The following is an 18,697-nucleotide window of genomic DNA, read 5'->3' on the forward strand; positions in this document are numbered from 1 at the left end:
GGCTTGCGGCTCGATAGCGGCGGATCTCATCGGCGAGGCCTGGCTAGACCCGCCTTTGTACTCATTTCTACACATTATTATTTTCCACCAAGGCCGAGTAATTGGCGCAAGGAGCCGTTAACAGCAAACAGGAGCAGGCGTGGATATATTGGAAGGAAAAAGTGGAAAACGCTGCCTTCAGTGTGCAGCGAGGGAGATTTGCTCGAGTTACTGCCAGTTCCGGACGCGGCCGGGGTGATATGCTGGTACCTGGTGAACCTCTGCGGCTACTAGTAACTACCACGAGAGACGCTCATGAGCTGAAGAAAAGAAAGGACTTTTAGCGTTCTCCAGGGCTCGTGGACTGCATGACTACGGTTGACGACAGTGGCTGTTTAAGCAGGGTGCTGTTTCTTTGAGTAGTTGGTCGTTAATTTGAGAGAAAGAATTGACGCCATGCCAGTGTGACGCGAAATACAGTGACAGACGGAAGAGGGCCCTCGATTTCGCTCATCCCCCTACACTACTCCTCACCCTGGCGCTCGTTTCGCTGTTACATTTAACTCACTCTTACTTTCAGAAGTTTTGTTGTGTCGAATTACTGTAGCCTCGACTGACTAATAACCGTATAACACAAGTTCGCAACGCTCTGGTTGGGCGAGAAAATTTTTTACTGTTCGTGGGAAAGATTTATGGTTGAAAGCTTATACATAATGTCCGCGAGATCTACCTATAGGTGGCGGCACCACCGCTACGTTAGTGTAGATACGTAGCCAGCGGCTCACTTGGAAGTACACGCAGCGGCAGTTCACTTTGAGCTTTACGGTAGACATGATAGTTTATTGTTTATGGTTTATTGGGGGAAAGGGGAGGGGGGGGGGGCTTAACGACCCAATGCTATTCAGGCTGTGTGGGATGCCGCAGTGTAGGGCTCCAGAAATTTCGACCACCTGGAGCTCTTTTATGTGCGCTGATATCGCACACTACACGGCTCTCTAGAATTTCGCCTCTATCGAAATTTGACCGCTGCGATGGGGAGAACCCGTGTTCTTCGGGTCTGAACCGAGCGCCATAACAAAAGTTGAAAAAAGAAACCTGCTCCTTGCAAGAAAGGGTAATACACTATTTAAAAGCGGTCGGCTTATGCACAAGAAAATGCATAATCCTCACATGGTGCGTAAAATAAATGCGAATTATAGGGAAACAGCGGGATATTGCACAACCGCACATCCTTTCGTTTTTGGTCCTTGCTTACAGCTTGTGCACGTGATCATATTGCGCTTTGCTTTCGCGCCTGATATTTGACTTATGTCATATTTGATGCAGTGTCTTTTCGCAGCACCCCCACCAGCACGCAATCCGCTGCCCGCCTTCGACTCAGCAGATAGCTGCTTAACGACGATGGTCAAATCAATCAAGTGCAGCTGTTAGTACACTTCATTTAATGAGTTTAATCGTTGGCTAGGTACGCTACTTTGAAGGAACTGCGAACGCCCGTGCATGAACGTGCTTAACCTTGCGTTAAGAGTTTTCAGAGTAGAAAGACACTTGATATATAATTATTATGAAATAATTCATTCGTTTTTAAGGCTGCCTTTAATGACATCAGCAGAATAATTAGCTGATTTTAAATCCTTTATATTTAATCACTAATCGTAAAAAAAAAAAAAACAGAGTTGCCTTCGTATTCATGGTACTAGTGATTTATAAGTTGACACCGCTCTCTCAAGGAACGGAGTGAAAGAGACGGACGCATCGGGCATTCAATGTTGCGGTATCGGGTGCCATGCTACTATGTTAAACATTTCGCTCATATTTTACCTGTCAGAAACAATAAGATGCTGATAGCGAGCATGCAGTCGTATGTCGTTAACATTCCCACAATGAGAAGGCACGTATGCGTTTCGACTCCCTGAAATAAATTCTATTAGACTTAAGTGTACGGAATACTTACTACGCAGATTATATTTAATTTGTTCGGACAAAGTTCGACCGGCGCACAGGTGTCGACGCCACGCTATTTAGGTTCATTACAAAAAGAAAATGCCTTCAATGCACCCTTGCGAGATCGGGTCACGTCGCAGTAAAACAAAACTTACTCAACGCCTCCCTGCACCGCCTGGCGCGGCACGCTCAGATGTCGCCTTAGCTATGTAGTCGCTCCGCATTCTCTTCTAGGCGAGCTCCTGTTGGCTTCGCATTTTTGACAGGATCACCGGTTTCTTTCCCCGTCTTGAGCACGTCCCAACGCTTGCTCGAAAGCAGGGCGGGCTTCCTTTGGCGACGGCCGGGCGTTGAACAAGGCGCAATGCAGAGAACAGCGGTGGAGAGAACGACGAAGGGGCGACGACCAATGATCAGTGCCTTCTCCTCTCAGCGGACGCCCCGGCCGACGACGATCACAACGGTTACCTGGGGATATTTTGACGTGCACGGACGCTGCACAGCATATGAGCGCCTTTTTTTGTTTCGCTTCAAATGAACATTGGCTGCCGTGGTGGGGGTTGAACACGGGTGCTATTGAACCGGAGAACCCGGGTTCAATCCCGGTCGCGGCGACAGCATTTCTATGGGGGCGAAACGCAAAAGTCGCCTGTGTGCTGCGGATGCCAGTGCGCGTTAAAGATCCCCTGGCGGTCGAAATTATTCCAGAGCCCTCGACTGCGGCACCTATTTCTCCCTTTGCTATTTCACTCCCTTCTTCATCTGCTTCCACATGGCGCGGTTGAGGTGTCCGCCCAGAAGTGCACCTATTTCTCCCTTTGCTCTTTCACTCCCTTCTTCATCTGCTTCCACATGGCGCGGTTGAGGTGTCCGCACAGAAGTGAGTTACTGCGCTATTTCCTTTACGCAAATATCAAAATCTCTCACCGTAAAGTTGAAGTGTCCACCGAGATGTGAGAGAAAATGTCCTTTTCTCAGAAAAAAAAAATTCCGCTCGGGGACAAGACCGTTTCTTCCGAGCCTCTCTCGTTTTTTTCGCGCAGAGTCGGGCATGCACACGGAGCTCGCATCTGCCAGTGGCCGCCTTCACCCATTCGCCCGGCTAACGCGGGCCACTGATCGCTCCGTGCCGTGAGAGCGGACCATGTGATGTGAGCCGTTCTCTTAGCTTGCATGCGCTCCCCGTTTTGCGGTTTTGCTCCCCGCACATGTGCGGAACGCTTCGTCGCTGCTGTGGTTGCATGATTAGTGACATGAATGCATGTTTGAGAGCAATAAACGCCCATTCGAGTAGAATACTCGTGTTTGTCCTCTGACCTGATCCCGCCGTGGGGGTGACTCATCGCACCGCAGGTCTGCTCTGATTGTTAGGGCTGCGCTGCAGAGGTGCTAGAAGATGAATACCACGTATAGCCGATTCAACGTTACTCACAAGAATAACTTCCGTGACTACGATGCCGACAGAAACACCGCTTGCTCCAGACGAGTTCTCATGTATTACAGCATGCATTGCTGTGAACGACAGTCTTTGTGTTTTACATCAATGGACACGTAAAATACACCGCTGACACTGTTGTCAGTACTTACCACTAACAGTCGACCTAGACGGTCAGGGACTGCTGCTGTGATAAATCGGTGGTTTCAAGGGTGCTGACTGTGTTAGGAATGCATGCTTACCACGATGGAGGCTGTGATCGGCCCTCGTATGATCCAGAACAGATCTTGCCTCGGGTTAGTTGTCCAGCAGCTGTTAAGAAAGAAAGAGAGTGAGAGAAAATATTGAGTGTTAAATTGGGCTGCTACGCTGCCACATGTTTGAACCCGTACTCTATCGCAATAATCAATTCCCAATTAACTGCAGAATCGTGGCTCAGCCGTACATCTCGAATATTACATACAGCGAAGCACGTCCGCCAAAGGCTCACAGCGACGGGCGCCCTCTTCAGAGACGCCGAAGTGAAATCTCCAGTGGCCCTTGCTTAATCTGTTAGCATATTGTCACGAGCGGGCCTGCCTTCGAGTTACCATGTGATGGATCGCCCTGAGCGATGAACCCCGAGTTGGAAGGAATAAGCGGAAGAGAAATGGGGAACTAAGGAGAATATTTCCATCACAGAAATATTCAAATTCCAGTATCTTCGGAAGGAAGTAACGATGATCGACACGCCTCGTACCTTTCTGCTCACAACGCAATATATCATCGCGCTTCTGGATTTCCCTCAGGCTTGCATTGCTGATTTCGTCGCAAGAGGGGCCCTAGTTTGTGTGCGCCGAGTCAGAAGCCACATTGACAAGTGCCTCATCATGGCTGCACACGTAGAACAGCGCGATGACTAGAAAATACGACATCAAGACACTGACGAGAATTCTTGTTTGCGTTTCTTGCTACTATTCTGCCTGTTACAATATGCGCTTCTAACACAAACTTTTTTTGAGAAGGCCCCTGCCAAAAGCGGTGGAGCAAAGCGACGCCTTTAAGTTATGTGCTTGCAGATCGAATAACTTCCGCTAAACGGTGCTGTAGTTTCAACGCATTAGATTTCTGAGCAAAGCAATGCGCAGTTGTCTTGCTGAGCAAACCACCCTTCAGTTGTCCTCAGTACGAAAGAAGAATTACTGAGTTACCTGCAGTTATAGTGCCGGTCTTTGCGTAAAGCGATTGCGCGGACAATTGCTTGCTTACCCAAGTAAATTTTGCTTAAAGTAACTGTGCGTAAAGAAACTGTGTGAGTTCGGCTTCATGCAGATGTCCAAGTCATAAAAGTGCGCGCTTGGAGAAAGGCCACCTTCGAGCTAGAGGCAGGTAGCGTTGACGGACTGCGGAGCAAGCCGCTCGAGAACCGCGAGTGTGTGGACGTCTGTATCAAAACGAACTCATATTAGTACCGCGTTACTTTATTTATTTATCCAGCCTAATGGCCTTTGATTTAAAGGAATATGACCTAAGGACATTTACCCTGGGGGCATTTACACTGGACAACTTCAGCCGGGTGTACCCTCCACGCAGGCCTTCACCCAGGTGAACGCCTGCCTGCCAGGTTGCCCACAACCGGGTGGGCAGGTTGGCCGCTTGCCACAAAGCACGCTTCAGGGACGTGCGTGCGCATGCGCGAAATCGGAAAATCGGCCAGTAGCGCTACTGCACTAAAATGCCGAGCCACCCGTTCTTGCTTTGCGCGTAAGTATTTCCGTCTAGCCGAAATGATTACTGTCATACTTTGCTTGAGGTGCAGTTTGACCTCGAGCCATCGAATGTCTCAACCCGCACTCATTACCATTTCAAAGTTCTGACATCGTCGTTTCGCACCAGTGGTTACCTGTACTCATTCATTTATTCTCACTTTAGACGGATAGAACCACCTTCCAACCTCCATAGTTGCGATGTCTGACTGTACTAAATTCGAAGAAGCTGTCACCAATTTAACGGTTCCCCTACTCCCGTATGTAATGCCTTCAGGCATTGAGAGTCCGGAAAAAAAAAAAAACGATGTTCGAAGAGCAAATGCGATCAGCACCCACCTTCACGGGAAAGAAATTTGATTCATATGAAAACCTTTCAGGGTTGTAGAACGTCTTGTTTTGGAGTTGTTGAATAAACACTGGATATTTGCTGTGGTCGTCTGAGGAGACTTTCCTCATTTTGTCTGCGCACTGCGGAGTCACCTGGACGCCGCGTAAAGCATGCGCATAAATAATGCGCCTCGTCGCTTTCAGCGGTAATGCCTGCAAATATATCCCTCGTGGCTACCCCTTTTAAGGACAGCGGTAACTTTTTGTATTTCGCCAGTGTTCCGGTACTGGGAGCGCGGATATTTAGATTTCGAGCGGTAACTGGAAAAGGTGTGACGCCAGAGAGTAGCCCTATTTCACGAAAGCTTGCAAATGCTAGAAACTTTGCTTTGCCGATAATGCAATAATCATTCCGCATGTGCTCGAAGGTTATAATGGAACAAGACGAAACAATAAAACTGTGCTTACGAGTCGTTTGAATTTGGAGGTTCAACAAGGTATGACGGCTTCGTTAAGCTTGGATAGCAGTGTTCCTAATGCCATCAAGTACTTCGGTGTTATTTAGTAGCAGCGTGCTTCTTACCTGCACCCTCTCGTCATGAACGGTTCCTCGCTATCAATGCTGGCCAATAAAGCATAAACAGAAGAGGAAGTTTTCTTAAGCAGCGCCGTCGAAATCAGCGTCAACACTTATACGCTGCGAAGCGCTTTCAATCGCCCCGAGGTGCCATCCAAGTCCTTCGCTTATTCTTACCGAACGAGAGGGATGTGGGAGAAAAGAAGCACGCCGTAAGGCACGGCAAACAAGAGTGTTTACAAGCCCCTTTTACGGGACGAGACAGGCAAATATACACAGGCCCTGCGCGTCTCCGAAATGCATGGAGACTCTGCGACGAGGCTTGGGGAGATTGAAGCTGCCGTCGCCCCGAGCCTTTTTCCTTCACGATCAACAGTTTTAGGGGAACGAAATTCGAGTAGACGTCGTTCTTTGAAGTGGATCCCCCCTCCGGGGTCCCCGCAGTGCGGCCGCGATTTGCGGTTAAAAGCGTCTGCGGAATGCGCCCAGCCTCCCGTCCATGAGTGATGGGGTTTGGCAAAATCTCGTCGGATCGGGGTCATTGCTGTTCCGCTCCGTCACCGCGGTGGTGGCCTCCGGCAAGCGGAGAACGAGCGCCGCTGCCGTTTATAATTTTTTTTTCTTCGCTTTCGTGCCGCGCTCGAGCTCCCTGTGCGGCTTATACCCGCCCGAACGCCGGCGCAGCTTTAAAAGTGGCTGTTTGTCTTTGCCTGACGAAGCTCAAACGGTTTCCTCTTGACCACGTGCTGTTAGCTAAAAGAGGTTGTTTGCTAAACCTCGAACGGTGGTCTCCCCACCGGATGCTTTCTGCATAGATGTACAATTCCTCCCGTTTCAAGTTCTTCCGCGGAAATTAACTTATTGCTATACATACCTCACTGTTACCGACAAAAGGTAGACTTAGTAAGAGAACCTCTGTTAAGAAAGAACACAGAACACTCAGAAAGCTCGGGGTTGGACGAACAAATCGCGAGTCACCGGCGCAAGTTAGGCCTCCTTGCGACTGCTTGGCGGCGCCCCAGCATAACGGTTTGTTGTTCGGAAACTTCATGCCGCTGGTGAACGAGAATTCCAAAGTGCCGCTGCCAGGAGTGGGGACTCCGTGAAAGTGCGCTGATGTCAAACGATGAAAGAGCTGCTTCTGAAGCTAATGACCGATTGTTAACCGCGGGTGCTCCATACAAGGTGCCTGGCGCAACGTGATCGGAGACCTCAAAACGGAAGAGGACACGAAAAGAAAGGAGCCGGTGCGTGTTACGACATTGAACTGAAACAGTATATTTGGTGGTGGCATGGTCTAGACATGAGCACCCACCAGCGGCACTGATCAAGGTTACTACCCTCAGCAGGATAAGCGTTTTTCTTTTGAATCGTTAGCTCACATCGCGTGGGACAACCTGGAAGAATGTATGCTCGGAAAACTGCACTTGTGAAGAGTACAAGATGAATTAGCAGCAGAGATAATGGGATACTTGCACGCATGTATGGCCACGTACCACGTAGATAAGATAATGGAACCGCATCTTGAGTGCAGAATTTTTGTAAAGAGACGACTTTTTATTTTTTTTTTGTTCTACAAGACCACCCATTGCGCGGTTCCGCAAGTGCAATAGGCGCTATAACCATGCGTAAGGATCCTGGGAAATGACTGCTGAAAGCACAGCTGAAGATAGTCTGAGGAGTTGCTGGTCATGCATTCTGAAGGTTTAACTTTTGAGAAAGGATTGGTGCTCCACTTACAGTGTGTCGTCCAGTATCGCCCTAACGACCACCCAAGGAACGATGAATAGCACTGGGAGCCCTGAAAAGAAGGCACAGTGAAGGACCCGCATTAGCGGAAGACGAAAACAAGCCCCAATAAAGTAGCACTCACGACACAACAGCACTTGTTGCCAACAGAATGTAAGTGGAAGTAACTTTTCTTCAAAGCTAGAAAACCAAATTTTTCCTAGAATATTATTAAAATTTTCACGAAACACTAAGCAGAATAATTCTTCGTTGCTTTTCTTACTGCTCTCTTCTACGCGCACAATACAGCGAATCACAATTATGCATAATTTCTTTCCTAGTTTTGTTGAATTGAGATATGTGTGTCTATAATCATTGTTTTTTCGGGAGTAGCTGAGTGTCTGCATCGCTCTCCTCTTAAATAAAAGGTGGATGTTTGGCACGCACCCCATCCGAGGGCGACGTATCGCAGTATGCTGGAGCTGTCGGTGAAGAAGGCGAGGAAGACGAGACTGTGCAGGTACAGGCCCTCCATGAGGATCCAGCAGTAGTTGGCCATGAGCACGTAGTGCCAGAAGCTGGTGAACACCTTGCAGTCCACGTTCTGCACATGCGCATCGGAAGGAATAAACACGCCGCCCATTTCCGAGAATATTGAGGGCTTTGAGCGACGCACTGAACAAAGTCTGCGCTGGATTTTCCAATAATATGCCGCCACTGGCTGAAACTGCAACGCCTCTCTGGATACGGTAGGTACGCGAACCTAAAACACAACGAAAACAGGGCAAACTTCACGAAGGACGCAGAAAGGGGACATGAGACACAGGCGCTGACTAACAACTGAAATTTTATTGCTCTCACACATCGGTAAATGTACTCAAGGCACCAAAAACAACAAGAAGGATAACACATGAATCATAGACAATCGCAGCAGGAAACGAGCAGGAAGTCATGGCTGCTGAGCTGTCGAAAGAAAACGAAATTGCTTAAAATACCCCTGTCCTGTGCGTATACACTGGATTCGCGGGCATGCCCAGGATCCGCATAATATTCATGTGGATGCAATGACACACCTTGACACATCCGATATCCCGCCACCTTCCCCTCTTCCCTCAGATCCGTTCCTGTCCCATGTTTCCGAGAAACAGTCTTTGCGTCAGCGAACACGCGCTCTAATTCCTCCGTGTTCGTACCCTCTCCCCCGGAGTCTCACTCGGGAGGAGGAGGTATCTGTGCGCCGGATTCGGGCAGGAGCGGCTCTGACTCCTTGTGTGCGTCATCGGTGGCGTGACAAACGTTACGAAGTGACAGACAAGTGTCCCCATTGTGGTGCTGCGCCCGACCAGTGTGATGAAAAACACTTGCTGTGGACTTGCCCGGCTACAGCTTCCGTGAGACGGCGTTTACTAAGAAAGGTTGGCCTGCGATGGGACGTTGCAGACGACTATACCAAGTGGACTCTAGATAATCGCTATATCACGAACTTTTGCCGCTTTTTAAGCGAGGCTTGTTTGCACTCCTTTTTATAACTTTCTTTCCTTTTTCATTATGCCTGACGGCAAACAGCTCGAATAAAAAAAAAATTGCTTATCCAGAAGGGCCACGGATGGGGTGCTGACACAGCGATCTTTTAGGCTCGCGATTTTTTTTTTTTTTTGGCTTCAATTATCTCTCGCGTGATTTGGTCACTGCACCTGCTCAGCACGCTCGTGTCACTCAAGTGAGGAGTGCATTTACAATCGTGGCAATAAACGCCCAGATGGCCTGAGATTCGTGTGCTCACATTGTAGTTGTTTTGGTTTTGGTTTTATGGGGTTTAACGTCCCATACCAACTAAGGCTATGAGAGACGCCGTAGTGGAGGGCTCCGGAAATTTCGACCACCTGGGGTTCTTTAACGTGCACTGACATCGCACAGTACACGGGCCTCTAGAATTTCTCCTCCAAAGAAATTCAACCGCCGCGGCCGAACCCGCGTCTTTCGGGTCAGCAGCCGAGCACCATGACCACTGAGCCACCGCGGCGGCACATTGTAGTTGTGCTCTGACAGTCTTTTGTTAAGGCATCTACCGTTTTGGCCTATGTAAGCATGACCACAAGACAAGGGAATCGAGTAAACTACGCCTTGAGCACAGGAAACAAACCGATCGCGATGATTCGTGGTGCAGCCAACGTATCTGCGACCCATCTGAGTTACACGCTTGACCTGGCTTGGCAGACAGGAAGGAGTTTGCGCTGTTTTCGTTCTGATGGAAAATCAACTAGCTCGTGATGTGTGCTTCAAGAACGTAGAACAACAGCGTGGCACTGGTGGCCGTGTTTTTATTGCTGAAACAGAGGCCACTTGCATGCAGTGCGGTTGTGCGTTCGGCAGAGAAGCGAATGGAGCTCGCGTTCTAATCAGAACTAGTGGGAAATTTGCGGACGCCTTTCACAAAGTAGCGCCGACGAACAGAAAGGGCGCTCCTAAGGAGTCTGTATTGCGCGCTTCCCGTGAAGGACGCCGCTAAGCCCACTTGTTACGCCCAGCTTAAAAACGGAAATTGTTTCGGAGCCCGAATGAAGTGTCGGAAGTGCAGAAAGTGATTAGTCAGACAGACGGACAGCGCGCATACGACAGGTAACTGGGCCGGAGTGATGTATAGAAAAACTCAGTTCGCTGGCGGCTACAAGGGAAGAGAATTGACAAAATCTAATTGTACCCAATATTTCTTGACAAAACCATTTTTTGAACGGCAAAGAGTTTATGAGCCATTTTTTATATATATTGTGAGAATTAACTACAGCAATCAACACATCCGCAGATCTCCCTTCGACAGTCTTGCATTTTTTTTTTGCGATTAATGCTTTCTCGATCGTCAAAAGCGTTCCCCATTGTTTTTGGATGATAGTATTAACTGCTTCATGCGAGCGACGGAAGAAGTTTAACAGAAAATTTTGCTACACACCGAAAGAACATACCACTACCTTCAATATTTCCGTAACATTACCTTACAATTTTTCAGTACTGAAATTTTTGTCCAAGAATGTTGGACATGAAAATAACAAAGTTTCACCGCAAAATGTGTTTCTTGCGTTTTCAGGTATCCTTCGCTGCGTGGATAACGTTGTTCGAAAGTAAAATGCACACAAAAGTAATAAGCAACAACAAAGATATTGATTGTATTTGTACGAGGCTGACAACTTCAAGAAATTCTATTCAATATTTTTTTTTTTTTGCGGGCGACATAGTGTTAAGAAAATGCGGTAGCTTTAAAATCTCTGTTCGAACAGTGCTGGAGTGTGGATAGGCTGATGTTGTCTTCTGAGCCTTGTAAGAAGAATGGCACAGTAAAATGAGAAGTGGACAGGTTGGCTGGCTGTTCAGATCTAAAGAAAAACAAAACGAGTCGGAATAGCTTTATGATTATCTCAGTAAAGTATCGGAAAAACGCGCGGAGTGAACGCAGAATCGATTTCACCTGCGCTCAGCTCGCCGTGCGAGAACAAAGAGACCGAATACCACACGAGCTAAGTGCAACGACGACAATAGGCGCAGTGAAACACGAAACTTCCAAGAATAATATCTTCGGCTTGACTGAAGCAAGAAAGAGAAAACCGCTTGCTGTCCCGATGCAGGCGGCTTTTAGCCGTGGACACCGGCTACTTTGGGCAGCTTGACACACGGGACAATGTGCTTTCTGCTGATCCAGTTCTAGAAAACTGCGGTCTCGAAATAAGAAAAAGAAAGAGGAAGAAGTGAAACGTATGAGCTTTTTACAATATATAATAAATAAGATGCAATATTACAACTTTTCGTTTAGTTCGGCCAACTTTTCAACGGTTCATACGAAAAGAAAAAAAAAATAAATATTGGAACGGAGAAAAAGACCTCAAAGTGGGGAGTGGAAAACGTAAAGCGTGCTTCTCCTGCACAAGCGTACTGTTGAGAAAAAGCCCCCTTTAGGAAGGTGAGCCCTGTGCTTGCGACAGGGGCGCGTGAGAAACCACGGCCTGCACAGCGACCCGGGCACGTTCGGCGCATTTGCGATGAGGTTAGTCTCCTATTCCAGTCGCACAGATGCATTTCCTGCAGCGACGTCTTCCTTTTGTGGCGGTGAAATTTTTGAGAGTGGAGAAAGGAAGAGGACGCCTCAAGACGGGGGGCGCTCGCGGAAGCGTCGAAAAAAAGGGACCGACGCCACGCGGAGCTCGGAAAGAGAATATGGCGAGACTAGAGCGGCTTCATCCTTTGACGTAAACGAGATAAGACACACCTGCACAAGCGCGCCTGAAACTTTCGTTCTACAGAGGAACGGGGCTTTCAAGGGTTGAGAGAGAATCCAGTTGCAGGGGACTGGACAACGGTGGTGTCCGAACGTCGCACTCTGGGGGGCGAATCGCTCGAGCGGGGCTCGCGAGTTGGAAGCCTCGACAGAGGAGACAGTTTGGAAAAAAAGAGGAAAAAGAAAAGATGCAGAAGCTCACGAGAAGGCGGTCAACCGGGAGGCTCGAAGAAAGCTCGCGCAGTAAATCGAAGAAGAAAAGCGGTTTTTGGCCACGCACCGAAGGCCCGCTAGAGCAGATCCAAGCCTTAAAGAAAGCAAAACGAAAACATTTACTAAAAATAGCAGCTGGGAAGCGTAAAACCTAGCGGTCGATTTTTTTTTTAACAATATCTTCATGGCTTCATGAAGCGCTTCCGTCTTTGGCAAGGTGGCTTGTTTTTAAACGAAAGAAAACACCTCCGAGTTGTTTCACCATTCAAGCGGGCGGAGAGATGCTTCGTGCTACCCAGGCAATTCTTGAGCATTCTATAGCTCTTAGAATGCAGCGTACTGTCCGGTGTACTAGAATGCGCCACTTGTGGCTATAGCAGCCGGTTTTGAACTAAGCCTGTCCTGGCATGCCGAAAGAATCTTGCCCTGCGGATGTGGTACAACGCCACAAGTGCTTCGGAAAATGATAGCCGGCCCGAGGGACTATAATCGGTGGGCGGGCGACGGCTGGCAGGCATCGAGGCGTGGTGTAGCTTAAGCTCTTCCACCGCGTAACTATGTCTGCCAAAGAAAAGCCATGTTTTTTTTTTTAGCGTAGAAATTTTGACAAAAGTGGCATTTTTGCTATCGACGATATACTATATTTACTCGAGTAAGACCCACATTTTTTCTCCGAATTCTGACTGTCTGCGGGGCTTACACAAGTCACGCCTTCATGCATCATGGAATGCTCGTAAACACAATGTGGCTTTGCTGCGACTTCTAGGGTGAATAATGCAAAAGCTGGTGTTAAGATACAAACACTTTTTTTTTCGCAGCTTTCGCTGTCGTTTCTCTCCGATGACCCCACCTAATTAGCGCGTTTCCGTGCTTTCACGTTAATTTCCGTGCGTTCCCGTGTGTGCTTGCGACCAGTCCTTAATTACTACATAATGCGTCGCTACAGTGGACCAATTGCTGGCATAACTAAAGCGAGGCTAATTCCACCTGTAGCCAACAACAACCTAAACCTCAACGCCAACCTGCCACTGAGCAGCTGGTGCAAAAAAGGATCGATTTCTAGAAACCGAATCTTCGGACGGGGAGGGCAAACAAGTATTGCGGAGGCTCGCGCCGCGAGGCACGCAACTGCTACTAGGGCGCCGCGGTGCGGCCACCGTGGCTTTCAGCGACGGTGGCCCGTGCGTAGTTGCTGCAAAGAAAAAAGGCATCCCAGAGCGCTGATACCTTGCCTGAAGCGAATACACAGCAGCGCTGATCTTCCATGTCCCGCCGGCCTTCGGCTGCGTCTCTTGTCTTGAGCAACAATAAGTTCCAACAATCATGTAGAAGGGAGGCTTTATGCCTTCTTTTCAATTTACTCCAGGACACGGAATTGAACTGCCGATGGTGACAGCAGGAGTTGACCATTGACTGTTATGGGTGATAGTGTTTATAGCTGTGTAGATCGGTCAGGTATCAGGTATATGCCTTACTTGTAGACCGTATAGTTAGCATTTAAGTGTCGCTACGGTAGAGAAATTCTCGGTAGAATCCGCAAGGCTGACCCCTTCTGTAGCTTGCAACAACCTCAACCTCGACCTCTACCTCCAGACAAGCAGCTAGTTTATCATTCTTATCTAGGCGGGCAGCAAACTTTCAAGGAATTTTTAACATGTTTACGAGCATACACCATGAGACATTCTTGCTCCACAAATAAAGATTTATGCAGCCTATATAGACATGATTTTTCAAAAAGCAGAGGAAAAGGATTGGAGATTTGAAAACGCTGTCAATAAAGAGAACACCTTTTTTTTTTTTTTTTTTTTTTCGATGCGTTGCTCGCAAAACCGCTCGCAGGACAGACTCGCTCGAAGCTACATGCGTCCCGTCGTAAAGCTCCCAGCCAATACGTAGCACACGTGAAACACGGGGTGGTAAAACCGCAGGCTCCATCTGAGCCCTGCTTCCTCTTCAGGCCTCAAGGAGCCAAGAAAAGTTTAATGCTTCACCCGCAAGCATCCCTGCGCACAGGCCGTCAAAACTGCGCTACAGGGAGCAGGGAAAAGTTCGTGCAAGTTTACATCCCGCCTGTTTCTCGAATAACAGAATGCTGCCACCAGGCAAAATATGGGCAGCGAAACAACAACAACAACAAAAGAAGCTCAGAGCTGCTCTCGAAGCCGCCTTATTACGAGTAGTTTGTGGGCTGGAGTACAGCTATTCGTGCGAAGGTGAAACCAGGTTAAGCGCATTGACTTGACTCGTTCAAAAACCACGTTTTATTCGTCTTTGCAACGAAGTGCGCTACAAAGCTGCCGAGCCGCCGAGGCAAGCCGATTCAAGGAAAGTCTGAAGAGCTAAAAACATTTCGATACCTCAGGATTAAGCGCGAATTAGGCATGCATTGACTAAACGAATTGAAAATTCCCGAGACTAAGTTAAATATTGACAGCGTTCTTCCTCCGCAGGTTGTAATAAACCGATATGTGACTTCGGCCAGTTCAAAGCGTTGCCGTAGCGAATGGCGCGCGCCTAGCTCGTGCGGTCTTTCTTGCTGAACGCGCACTAAAGTAAAATTTAATTACATGGCGCCCCGGGCTGAGGAGACGGGGAAGGGTTCATCGCCTGGCCGTCAAAGCGATTACGCAAGCATCGCCGGTGTTGGGCCCGCTGTTACCTGGCGCGCTGCTTTGCACGCGCCACCTTCATTTGCTTATGTTTAGCTTGTTAGCCATGAAAGCCAGACGAGGGCGACGAAGCGCGGAAAACACGGGGAAATTGAACGCTGCAAGGTGTATAACAAATTTTGTACCATCTTTTCGAAACCACCTTTTATTTTATTCATACCCGAGCATTTCAATTTTGTTTCTCTCGCTTTCGCATGTGTAGATAGTGTCGCCACACGTCGGTGGAAGCTGTATCTTGTCAGTACGAACTCCATACCGGCACTCGGAGTGTATAGGGAGAATAAGACGAAGAAAAAAAAGGGGGGGGGGGGGGGGGGGGAACGAGGAAAAAAAAAAGACCTGCGATAGACTCTCCTTGGCGTCGTTCCTTTCTGTTGAGCTCTTTTAGCCTTCGCTGTCTGCGAAGGCAGCCATGTTTATCGGCTGAAAGCTGAAAAATGACGTTCTGGCATATTAGCTGCTACTTTTCTTTTCACAAGCTCAACGTGGTATACCTGCCGTCACTGAAATGGGGTGAGCTGGGAGAACAACCCGCACCTTCATACTGGTCTCGTTTCGACATGAACTCAACGAGCTGTCGTGTCTTCTTTTTTTTTTTTTCCTGCTAGGTCAGCATGGAGTTTCAGTTCCGGAAGAACGGTTGCAAGGTGCGAACTAAACGCGTGCATACTCGCCTCTTTGCTGAAGTCGGTGTTTCCGCTGAGCCCGACGCCCTCGACGAACAGGGCGTCCTTGAGCAGGAAGGCCAGCGCACGCAGGATGAAGGAGACGAAGAGGTGCATGTGCAGACTGTTGCGAGGACAGCGCAGCCGCCTGCGATGTGGTAACGCACGCGTCGCATGCCACTATGAACTTCGCCTGCGTCGACAGATTACTGCATTCTCACGACTAAGACACTAGTTTCCCTGTAAATGTAGCTAGGAGAGTTTTTGGTTCTTGGTTTTTATGGGGTTTAACGTCCCAAAGCGACTAAGGCTATGAGAGACGCCGTAGTGGAGGGCTCCGGAAATTTCGACCACCTGGGGTTCTTTAACGTGCACTGACATCGCACAGTACACGGGCCTCTAGAATTTCTCCTCCAAAGAAATTCCAGCCGCCGCGGCCGGGATCGAACCAGCGTCTTTTGGGTCAGCAGCCGAGCACCATAACCACTGAGCCACCGCGGCGGCTAGCTAGGAGAGTTAATAAAATGATGATGTTCTTCTAGTTGACCGGGGAGGCTAGACTGCACTACCATCCGATGACAGTAGGGTGGACCTGGAGTCCTTGGTGCAGACTCCCCGAACGCTATTCTTTACTGTCGGCGGCTTGCACCTCCCCCAATTATGACCGGCTCTGCTTATGCTGTTTTTTTTCTTCTTAAGGTATGAAGATCAGCCGTCATGCTCTGTAAGATGAATGCTAGTATATTTAGAGTAAAAATATTGCTGCCGACGGTGTCGTTGTCAATTATGATGATTTTGTTTTCAATAAGCTTCACGATTGATTAAACATCACGAATATTTCCTTCCAACTTCTTTCAAAAGTACTAGGGTGTCCTTCTGTAGATTCTTTGCGTACTTTTTTCAGTCATCTTTCTCGTATATCTACAAGTAGTTTCCACTGGGCAGATTACTTTGGTTCATTTATTTTATGCTCTAGCTCAGGGATGGCTAAAGTGTTGCTGCCGAGCCGCATTTAGCTTCTTGCGGGTCCAACTGCAGCCCGCGACTCTGGCATCTGTACCCCCCTCTCGCTTTTGTCTGTTAAGAGAACTTCCTTTATGTTTTAGAAGAGCTGCTTGCTTTTCCAATGAAGAATCGCAATCCAGAGGCACAGTGAGAAATCGCTGCATGAGTGGGATTCACTGTTACCGCAAGCTTTGTTGCAAGAAATACAAAAAGTATTACCAGGGCCACTTTATATTACCAGGGCCCCTTTATATTATACTTATGGCTATGCGATGTCAGTGCATGTTAAAGAACCCCAGGTGGCTGAAATTTCCGGAGCCCTTCACTACGGCGTCCCTCATAGCATCAGTCGCTTTGGGACGTTAAACCCCATAAATCAAACCAAACCACACTTATGGCCCTTCGCACATGCCTGTCTGGCCACCCGTGATGTAGCTCATCCTCTATCGCTGATGTGCCTTATTTCAGCTGAGGACAACAACAACCACTGTCTCACGCTGCGTGGAGAGCTTTACATTGCCCCGAAGGAAGGCGTGAAGGAAGGAAAATAAAACAGGCAGCGGTAAAGACGCCCCACGCCTGCCGTCCACTCCGGGTCTGACTAGACGCACTTGTTTGAATCTACAGAACGACGCGTGCAACACATTAGCCCCGTGTAATGATCATTGATACTGTGCTGCCTGTAGCGACTACTTCAAGTTTTTAGTCTTCTGCTCGACTAGATGAGATTACACCTCGGGTGCGTACAAACTACGGGAAATAAATAATTGCGTTGTACATCACAAACTACACTGAAAACGGTTCGCTGAAATTTTTTACTGCATTGAAACATTACGAAAAGAGGACACTTGCGTGGGCGTATGTCAACTTTCATGCAGATCTGCGCTTTTTATTTTCTGGTTTACACTAACTTTTAATACCACGAATGTTTTGCTGGTCTGTGCTAAGCACGGGTCCCGTAGGCAAGAATATAACTTAATACGTCCACTGCGACGCGTGCGCCTACTTAAGCCCATGCAGCTCTTACACCGGCCTCAAAGATCTTGAAGCGGAGGGCATGCGCTCATTTAAAGGCGCTTTAGTTTCTTCGTGAGACAAGCAGAAATGGCACAATGACAGCGAGCATGAACGTGCACTCATGTACGCTTGCAATGACTGGTCACTTACTTTATTGAAGACAGTATCACGAAGGCGGCGACTAGGGTGACTAGAGACACGGTGTAGCCAATTTTCGAGATGAGCTTGATGGTCGGGAGATGAGGCTGCGCAAGAAGGAAAGAGAATACAAAAGAAGGATGGGAGGGATAGTTGGTACGACAGTTAAAGAAAATACACACGAGCCTAAGAACTTGAGCTAAGCGTCAACATCGCCATACATGGGTGCGACATCAGCGTACAGCTCGCTATGTTATTGTCCCCTGCCTGTCCAGCCGCACTTGACGAGCACTGCTGTCAGCCGCTAAAGATCGCAGCTCTGAGAAGGGTGATTTGCTTTTACCTGACTGTGCCGCATGGAGATTACTTTAAGCTGGAAGCTAGGCGTGAGATGATTGCTCTCTCGCTTGGCCGAGCATTGTTATGAATTAGTGATTCTATTGTCTTCCCATGAATTCACGATTCTATTATCTTCCCATCACTATGAGCAGCCACAGCAGGCACGTCGCTGTGAACATATTTAATTAGCATTGCCAATGCATGGCTCGAGGCTGATAGCTTTCCAGATTACCGAGGCTTCAGTTAGTTCAATATTGTTTTGTTATGTTTTTTTTTTCAATTGATGCAAACAGCGCCATGAAACCGCAAGTTTAGCGATAAAATAAGCGGAACATTCTAGGTAATTTTAGCCTATAGTTATCCGCTATACGGCAGCAACAGTGTCGTTATTTTCGCCGCGCAGGTTTCTCTAATTATTTGACTGAGTACGCTGCAGGAAACAGTGAAATTGATATGTAGCTACGAAACTACAGGGAGCGAGATGTCACGACCTCTGCCTTCATTGTCAAAAGGGCGCAGCTGATGGGGAAGAGCGTTCGCCCGGTTTGATGCCGAAGGGGAAACAGAAGAAAGAAAAACTACGAATGAAGCTGTCCCGCGAGCTCTCAGCAAAGAAAGAGAACATTGCAGCTGTTTCTGACACCTGTTC

At 48.2% G+C, this 18,697-nt stretch overlaps 1 pseudogene across 1 annotated transcript in view; it reads right to left on the reverse strand.

Moving 5' to 3' along the window:
• LOC149341139 (secretin receptor-like) overlaps positions 1-18,697 on the reverse strand; it is a 132,323-nt pseudogene that overhangs the window by 38,652 nt on the left and 74,974 nt on the right. Inside the window, exons 5-9 of the transcript XR_016282874.1 lie at positions 17,722-17,816; positions 15,559-15,697; positions 8,186-8,342; positions 7,751-7,811; positions 3,601-3,670 (exon numbers count right to left, since the gene is read on the reverse strand). The product of XR_016282874.1 is annotated as a secretin receptor-like (transcript). The remainder of the gene's footprint in view (positions 1-3,600; positions 3,671-7,750; positions 7,812-8,185; positions 8,343-15,558; positions 15,698-17,721; positions 17,817-18,697) is intronic.

This window comes from Amblyomma mixtum, chromosome 5 (genome assembly GCF_055824585.1).
Source record: "Amblyomma mixtum isolate Tamu chromosome 5, ASM5582458v1, whole genome shotgun sequence".
Classification (NCBI taxonomy): domain Eukaryota; kingdom Metazoa; phylum Arthropoda; class Arachnida; order Ixodida; family Ixodidae; genus Amblyomma; species Amblyomma mixtum.